At 33.0% G+C, this 9486-nt stretch overlaps 1 long non-coding RNA gene across 1 annotated transcript; it reads right to left on the bottom strand.

The window, feature by feature from the left end:
• Positions 1–2959: 2959 nt before the first annotated feature.
• On the bottom strand, positions 2960–6639 carry LOC112712969 (uncharacterized). The gene is made up of 3 exons (XR_011865684.1): positions 4630–6639; positions 3918–4274; positions 2960–3254 (listed from the first exon to the last, which is right to left on the bottom strand). It is a non-coding gene; the product is annotated as an uncharacterized lncRNA (long non-coding RNA).
• Between the last annotated feature and the right edge of the window lie 2847 nt (positions 6640–9486).

Here is a 9486-nt window from a genome sequence, read left to right as displayed (position 1 = left end):
GCGAGTGCAAGATCTGTGGGTGTGTGTGGGGATGTCTGCTGAGGAATAAAATGGTCCAACCCATCGAATAATGAAGAGAAATTTGTCCACCCGACTCTGTCCATAGAATCAATCAAGTCCTGCGTACCTCCCTGGGATGAACCACCAACATCGTAGCTACTCTGATATGGCATAAACTGCTGAATGGAAGAAGGATGGGGGTGCTGCAGGTCCAACAGGTTGCGGGTAGTAGTAGTCCCCTGCGACTGGAGGAGCCTCTCGGGGAATATGGTGTTCGATGTCTGGCTCAAAACTGGGTCGCTCTTGTTGTGGCAAATGTTGCTCATCGTCCCCATGGTCACCATGACCCTCAACTCTGCCTCTGCGGGGGCGACGGCGCCGGTGGTCTCAGGGAACGGGAGGCAAATTAATCACAGGGCCTCTTTCGTACTCTGCCGGCGCATCTGCGGGGACAACGTCACCCCGCGGGTCATGCAATGCATCAGGGGCGGACAGAAACCTCCTGGTTCTCTCAGAGTACCACCTATAGTAATCATGGCTGGGACACAATGTATCTGCATGATCAATCGCAGGAGGTATGCATCCCTGCGCCGTTTGCCCCATACCTCAAACCATTCGGATAGTCGAACCGGCCACCAACCGTCATCATTACGGGCTGATTGACGATGGAACGTATCAATATTAAGCGGTGGGTTCGGAGGTCCTTGCTTTCCCCCAAACTGTCTCAGCACACGGTCAACATTTAGGATCTCAATCCACCTGAAAAATATTAGAGGCACAACGGCACTATAGAAATCTCCATGAGGGTGGCCGAGGAATTCTGCGGGAACTCTAGACAGAATCTGGGGGTCCATGTAAGGTTGCCAAAGAAACTGAAAAGAAAAAGGAACGCCATCACTACAGTCACATAGGCTATTATTGAATACATATTAATAACAAGGTGAAACCAACCTCGTCGACTTGCGGATTATCCAAGCGCAGACGGTGCCTAAGTAGGCGCTGCTCAGCATAGTCATTCTTTCTTTTTTTCCCTGCCCACCTATTGGGCAACAACAAACTTAATAAAAAAAGAAGACATCTCCAACATGAAAGGATACTTGATAAAAGTCATTGACTGTGAAGACTAAAAAAAATACCTCGTGGCTAAAGGAAAACTGAACGCTGTTGTTACATCCGGGGCCCAGAACGGTAATCTATAGTATATCCACGACATGAGCAAGGTATGACACCCGGCCATTCCCTCAACACTGTAATCTGTTGCGAGGCACATAGAACGATATAACCAACAGAGGACGGCACTACCCCAACTGTACGTACTTATGGCATCAAAGTCAGCCAATAAAGGCAGATATCGAACATGGACTGTGTTGTTGGCCTTGTCAGGGAGAAGCACGCCTCCCAACAAGTAAAGTATGTATGAACGTGCATACTGCATGAGACCATTATCATCTAAGTCAAGCGGCATCTGCTGAAGACGAGTTCTGAGCCACTTCAACTTGATGTTGTACTTCGTTGTTCCTACGTGGCCAGGGGGAACCTCACCTAGAAGTTCATGACACCATTCCCAAATATCTCTCTGATGAAACTTACTCCATGACCTCAACGTACCACTAACAGGTTCACCATCAACAGGTAAACCTAGCTGCATGGCTACATCCTCTAGAGTTATGGTACTCTCACCCCAAGGCAGATGAAACGTATGCGTCTCCGGACGCCACCGTTCCACAAAGGCACTAATAAGTGGATTGTCGTACTCGAAGCGCTTGATCAAAGAGGCATGATAAAAACCGGTACGTCTCAAATAAGGGTCAAGCCTCTCCCGCCTAATTTCCATGGTGGGATCCCCAGGCTCTAACGTGAAACATCAACGAGCGTGCTATGAGGAGTAAGAACACGTGTGGGCTACAACATAAGAAGCCAAGAAAGACAACACTTAGAAACACTCTAAAAAAAAGGTTAATAACAAAAAAATATTACTATTAATCCCTAACAATAGCAATCGGATTAATGGCGTAAACAGACCTTATGGAATAAATTTGCCGCTATATGATGTTCGTCCAGCCGGTTCAAGTTCTCCTCCACGTTCACCCCACTCATATTAAGTTAATTTTTTTATTATAAAACTCACTACCAAAACCTCACCTACTCTCAGGTTTCATTTACCTTGCTTCACACTTTTTTTTTCTACCCCACTATCAAAGTTAACCGTGTATGAAGGCTCTCCCCACCCCCTTTTTATACCACTCTTGGGCTCCCTCTCCAACTGTTCCCTGCCACCCAACACAGCCAATGCATGTCAGCTTGGTGCTGCTGCCATTTTGACCACCCAACTCGTGGGCGCCAGGAACGAGAAACCCAATTCGTGGCCGCCGCTTGCATATTGGCGCATTTCGTGGCCGCCGCATGCTAAATGGCCCAATTCGTGGGCGGTGGACTTGACTTCACCCAATTCGTGGGCGCCGTCATTGATGTGCCTTATCTCGTTTCTGCCAGCCACAAAATGAAAAAACCTGCTGCTCTTCCCTGCATTTCGTGGGTGCCACTGGCGATTTGGTATGAAACTCCATTTTGTGGCCAGCGAAGTTGAATTAGCCATACGTATTTCAGTCAATAATTTAATCCATGCATATTTCGAGAATTAATGTTTTTACAATGTTTATTTATATAAAATTGCCGTCGAAGATATGTTACTTAATTACATAAAGTTTTAGATAAAAAAATGTTAGGAGGTCGATATTTTTTATTAATATTAGTTATTATTTTCGGTCAACATTTTATTTTATATTATTAAGATTTAGAGTTTAGAATTTAATATTTAAATTTAGTGTTCGTCATATATTGGATAAGATAAATTTTATTTGTCTCGTATAATTCTTTTAATTTTTAGATAAATCCATAATTATAAATCCAGTTATTACGTCCGAGATACTAAAATTAAAATTTTAAGATTAAATTAAAATTATTATCAAATAAGCTTCATATATATTCAATAACTATAAAGACGAATGCTACACAATGGTACAATTTATTAGGGCATGTATAAATAGGTCATAAGATACGCCACATCGATATTATTATATATTTGGTTACATAAATATGCATATGATTGATAGGTTGGTATTAGGTTGTTGTTTCCTCATCAATGTCTCCATATGCTTTACCGCCATATATCATGCTAGAAGTCTTTCTATTAACTTCTGAAGGCTCCATCATAAATTTACGATGTCTCACCATTCTTCTATTTTCAGGATTCTCTGATTCAGCAATTTTATTTGTTACAATAGAGGATTCAAGTTAAAAAATCTTGCGATAACAATATAACAAAAGTTTTGAACTTGCTTGATGCTTTAATTAAAATATGTAGCTTTTCGTTCCCTAAAATTCCATTATCAACCACTTATTAAGTCAATATATGACTAGAATATAAGACATTGGCTTTTCTAATAATAATGAATTTTTCATTAGTTTTGAAAAATATATAATTAAAATGATTTTCACAAATAATAGTTTAAACAAGTTATATACTTTTATAACGTTGTAAAATTGGCTAAAACGTATGCTAATAATATGATAAGATAGTCTTTGTATTATTCTTAAGAAAAAGTATAAGGGATCAAACTTTAGCTAGTCAATATTAGTTTTTCATTTGAAAAATTTATTTTTTGAAAAATTTAAGATTTATAATTTAAGATTTGGGATTAAGAACTTATGATTTAGAGTATAAAATTTAAGATAAATAAAATAATTTTAAAAACATTGATTGAAATTGGCTGAAAAAATTAATTCCCTAACATTACTCAATTTTGAATTATTCTGCTAATTAAGTTGTGTTTTTGAAACAAATTAGACCATTTATTGTCAAAAGTTTAAAGTACTTAGGGAAAATAGACATTAAAAGAGGGAAAAAAAATCCTCACCAGTATCTCCGAAGTATGATGGATATTGATTGGCAGGATAGTAACTAGTTGAAGTATAAAGAGGGCTTGCTTCATTTTTTGGTGCCACAAACATAGAACTTGAAAATGGCCAAGGGAAATTTATACTACCACCCGGAAATTTAATACCTATCATTGTTTTGTCAAGTTGATAGTCACTGGGAGTATAGCCAACCAAAGGAGTAGTATAGTGACCCTTTTTAGCGTTAGGTACCAAAGAAGGATTAGCTTCTTGAAAGTAGTAATGGGGAAGATGATAACCAATTGAGCCACTTGTTGAACCATCTTCTAACTCATTAGGCCATGCAACGTTACTATGCGCTGGAATTCTCTCTTCTACTGAACAAAGGAAAAATGTCTTATAATTGCAATCATTTTTTTAAAGGAGAAAGTGTGTTTTTTGTGTCTAATAAAGTTTGTAATTTTTTTTTTAAAATTGTCTTTAATATTTAATTTTATTTAATTACATTCCAAATATTTTTTATTTATGTCAAAATTATTAATGGACGTTAATTCTATTTAAAGCATTAAAAACAAAATTAAATAAATCAAACATTAGAAAAAAATTAAATAAAATAAAATATTAGAATTATTTTTTAAAAAAATTATAAATATTAAGAATAAAAATATATTTTATTAAATTAAAAATAAAATTTCTTACAAAAATTAAAAGAATAAAAAAAAGATCACTTACCATTATTTGATATTTTCTGAGTTAAGACCTGTATAAATAAGAGAAAAGTAAAAAGAAGAACAAATAAAAAACATGACATTGATGAGTTCTTCATGATAGAAGAAAGAAAGAAAAGATAACCTGTGAGAGTGTGGAATCCATTGAAGTAATTAGTCTCATATATATAGGTTGAGAACCCACAATAATAACCAACACAAAGATATTGTATTTTGAAGATGTTTAGCCACTTGGCTCTTACAAAAGCCAAAAGAACAAACTCTCATATATAGTAAAGGCAACGTTTTGAAAACTAAATCGGTTATCAAATTATTTTAGTAATTGATTTATTAATTTATTAGTTTAATTAATTTAACTGTAATTTAATTAAAAAATTATTTTATAATAAAATAATAAATAAATTAAAAATAAATATTTTAAAATATAATTATAATTTAATATAAATTTTAAAATATTTTTTAAATTTAAAATAATAAATAAAATATTATCAATTAAAATTTAAAAAATTTAAAAAAATACAAATTTAAATCCAAATATAAAATATCAATATAAAAATGTCTTTAATCATCAAAATTCACAAAAATTTGCTGCAAATTTACTGTATTTAAATCATTTTCACTTTTATTTCTATTTCTTAAGCAAAAGAATCAAAAGATGCAGCATAAATTAAAGACCACTACTACCACTTCTACTTTGATATAAATCAGCATCAATATCACTTAATAAAATACATATATTATCATTATGTTAAAAACTAACAAGATTATAATAAATTATCAGAAAATAAACTATAATACTTATGTAATAAGTCTTTTACATTACTAGAAAGATCAAACTCTTTTTTTACAATTTTCATCACCCAAAAATCAACTAAATTGATGCTTTTATTATCAATTAGATCATATTGTATCTTTTACTTTTTTCTTTTTCTTTTTTTTTTTCTAAAAAATTAAATACAATATATGAAACAAATTTGTTTTCATAATATTTGCATATAAAATGATATGATATGAAATAAAATACATATTACTTGAATTTAATACAAATTATAAGTAATATACACAATATTATTTAGTCTATCATGTTTCAATCTAATTTTTTTTTGTATAAATTTGACAAAAAAAACTCCAATTTAGTCTATTAGCAAATGCTTCTTGTTGATATTATTATCCATAACTAAAATCAATAAATTATATATCAACACATTCACAATCTAAGTACAGTTAAATCACAAAACAAAACAGCAAAAAAATAATATAAGTCAACAACAAATTACTAATCAATAATCACAAGACATTCAATAATCAACAATCAGTAAATTAAAATAATAAAACCACAACACACAAAACAACAACATAGCAAAATCAAAGCTAATCAATAATCAATAATTAGTAAATTAAAATAATAAATCACAATACAGTAACACACAAAACAGTAGCATAGTAGGACTAAAGCTGATCAATAAGTAAGTAATCGTTCACCAAAAATTAAAAATACAACCACAAGCTTCGAAAGACAGAGCATAAAAAGGTAAAAAAAAAAAAACGAAAAACAAGTTAAGAACAAACGATCGAGCCACTGACTTTTGAAGATGATGCTGACAAACCGTTAATTGATGGACGACTCCGACCAAATGACGGCGAGAAGATGCAAATGATGACGAGAAGATGAAGACGACGGATGGGCCGAGAGCTCACAGAAGAAGAGAATAGGGGTTGGAGACTTGGGGACAGTAACTACAAAGACGAACATACAGCAGCCAAACTCGATGGATGGACGACGAAAGTGGATCGAGAGAACAGCAGCGGCAATAGTTAAGGTTGGAGAAGGGAAGTGATTCGAAGTTCTACAGCTTGAGTCAGGTGAGAGATTAGAGTGAGATGTGAACTTGTGAATAGAGCATAGTCGAGTTTTCTTTGTTTAACCATTAAAGCCAGAAACGATGCCCCTTTTTTTCAAATCAGCTGATTCTCAATTTGACCTAACCGATCGATTTTCGATTGATTTAGCAATTCTCTATCAATTTTTAATTTAACAATTTTATATACTTAAACAAACTATTACATTATTGATTCACAGTTGAATTGGTCTGACTGCGTGATTTAATCTAATTTTTAGAACCAGGAATAAAAATATTGCTATTTCAACATCATTTGTTCCAGTAATATTTGTAAGTTTTATTGCGTGTTATGATAAGCATGTATTCCTTCGATGATATTAGAGCCCAGGGTTTCTATTATATTGTCTTGATTTTATTATCAAATTAAAATTTTCATGTATTTCTTTCTTAGTTTCACTAGACATAAATTTTCGAATCTTCGTTGGTCAAAAGTGATTGACCAGTTTTTAGTTTTGTCCAAAATAATTACTAAAAATTTTAATATTTGAAATTTCACTCGATAAATATAATAATTATTTTAAAAAAATTATATTAAAATATTAAGATTTAATAAATAATCCTACAAATCGATTTTTTAATTATTGAGTTCTACCATATAAATTAAATAATAATAAAAATTATAATTTAAAAATTTTTTAAAATATTTAAATTTTAAAATAACTACTATATTATTTAATGAAATTTAGATATTAATTTTTTTTTTAATTTTAAAATCCATTCTTCTTCACTTTAAATTATTGATCTAATAAAAGTTTATTATATATGTCAGAAAACCATATATTCCAAAAATTTTGCTAATAAGGAGTTGATGCCAAGTAAGATGCTATAAGTAACTCTTAGATATAGACATTTGGGTGTAACTAACTCATATTAGTTTTTAACTAATTGCATGTGCCTTATCCTAGCTACTTTTCAATTTTATAGACTTAAAGCCGAAAACTTGTAATTGAGCAAGCAAGTTATCTAAGGATATAAGTGGGAACCGATAACCTAAATGGCCTAATCAACCTTATCAACTCTAAATTGTACTAGGTACTTAGTAACCAGAAAAAAAAAAAAAAAAATTCAATGTGAGTCAGCCGTAGTTGCTGGTGCCTAGAATTTGAAAGATCGAGATTTAGACGGATCCAATTACGAATGATTCACATTTGGATAATTTATTCTCTAAATTTGCCTTTAAAAAAATTGTTACAAAATTTTCATTTTTATTTTATTTTTTTATCATTTATTTGTTCTTTTAATTTTTATGCTAAAATAATTACTCAAAACGGATTTTTTATTTTTATAAATAAAATAAATATAATAATTACCAAAATAAATAACTTAAAAAATATTTATCGATTTAAATTCTTCGGTTTTATTTTGTTTACAGTGTAAACGAGATAAGACACGTCAACGGCCACGTGTTTATCTCGTTTACACTGTAAATGAAATACATGAAACTGTCATCTCGTTTACACTGTAAATGAGATAGACGTAAGACACATTGCCAGCAGCTATAAAAGGATGTGTAACCATAGGTATTCTCCACAAACATTTTCTATCCTTTCTCTGTCTGGTTGTTCTCAGGAAAACAAGACATCAATGGCCAATAACAGTCCATACATAGCTGTACTTGTTTATCCCAATTGTTGTATGAGAAATGGCGACAATGGGGTGACATTTGAGTGTGAGGATCCGATATTGTTTCGCACTCAGCGTGTGAATACGTTGTTAGATTTGAAGAGTTTGATATTGAGTAAGTTCGGTGGTACAAAAGTGAGGGAGATCGGAAGGGTGGTGTATAGGTTGCTGGCACCCAACCCATGGGTAACGGCGTCTTCCGATTTTGACTATTCCGACTTCAAGGGGACGAACATGTGCGACTGATGTTCGACATCCATGAGAGGATCATGGTGGAGCAGGTAATGGAGCTTTTCGTCGAGGTGGGACATAGTGGTGGTGGGAGTTCCGTATACTCGATCTACGTACAGGACGACCGACCTCTTGCACTACTGCTCATTCATGTCGCCATTCCAGTGGATGAGGCAGAGGAGGGCGAGGAGGAGTCGGACGAGGATTATGTGGAAGACAATGGGAACAATGACTCGTTCGATGGTGGGGATGATGATGAGTTTGTTCTAGAGACACATGCCCAAACTGTGGCACGCTATGTCCTGCCGCCACCTCATCCAATACCAGCACTATACCTCGAAGTCAGCCGCTCCGGCTTAACGCAACGTCTCGTTCAGTCGATTGATGTCTCCGTCGTTTCCCGTCTGCCACGCCATGACCGTATTAGTCTAAAATAGGGTTGGAAAGGGTTAAAAGAAAGAAGAAAGAGGTTGACTAAGTCAAAATGGGACATGGAAGACCACGCTGTAAACGACTTCTACTTATAGACGCGAACATGGCTTATCTTGTTTACAGTATAAACCAGATATACACGTGGTAGCTAATGTGTCTTATCTCGTTTACACTGTAAACGAAATACATAAAATGCCATCTCGTTTACACTGTAAATAAAATAAGACTGAAAAATTTAAAATAATAAATATTTTTTAAATTATTTATTTTAGTAATTATTATATTTATTTTATTTTTTTTGGTAAATATTTATTTATTTTATTTATATAAATAAAAAATCCTACTCAAAACCTCGACCGATCCAATATTTTTTTTTTAACTTACGAATCCAACCCAATTACATTATACCTAAATCTTCCGCGTTGATCAATTATTTAAGAAAATATTATTTAATAATATTTTAGAAAAAACAAATCTAAAATAATGAAAAAAAAATTCTCTTTTTAAAAAGAAAGGTTATAATTTTTTTTGGTTAGTCATATTTAATATTTGATACCTTCCAATTTTTAAAATTCGCAGATCAAATCAAATCTGAACCCAAAAGGCCAAAAATATAAATATTTAATTTAACCTAATCTAAAATATGGAGTATAAATTATATTTAATCTGATCAG

The sequence above is a fragment of the Arachis hypogaea genome, chromosome 9 (genome assembly GCF_003086295.3).
Source record: "Arachis hypogaea cultivar Tifrunner chromosome 9, arahy.Tifrunner.gnm2.J5K5, whole genome shotgun sequence".
Classification (NCBI taxonomy): domain Eukaryota; kingdom Viridiplantae; phylum Streptophyta; class Magnoliopsida; order Fabales; family Fabaceae; genus Arachis; species Arachis hypogaea.
Note: the sequence above shows the minus strand (reverse complement) of the source record. Positions and strands in the feature narration are given on the sequence as shown.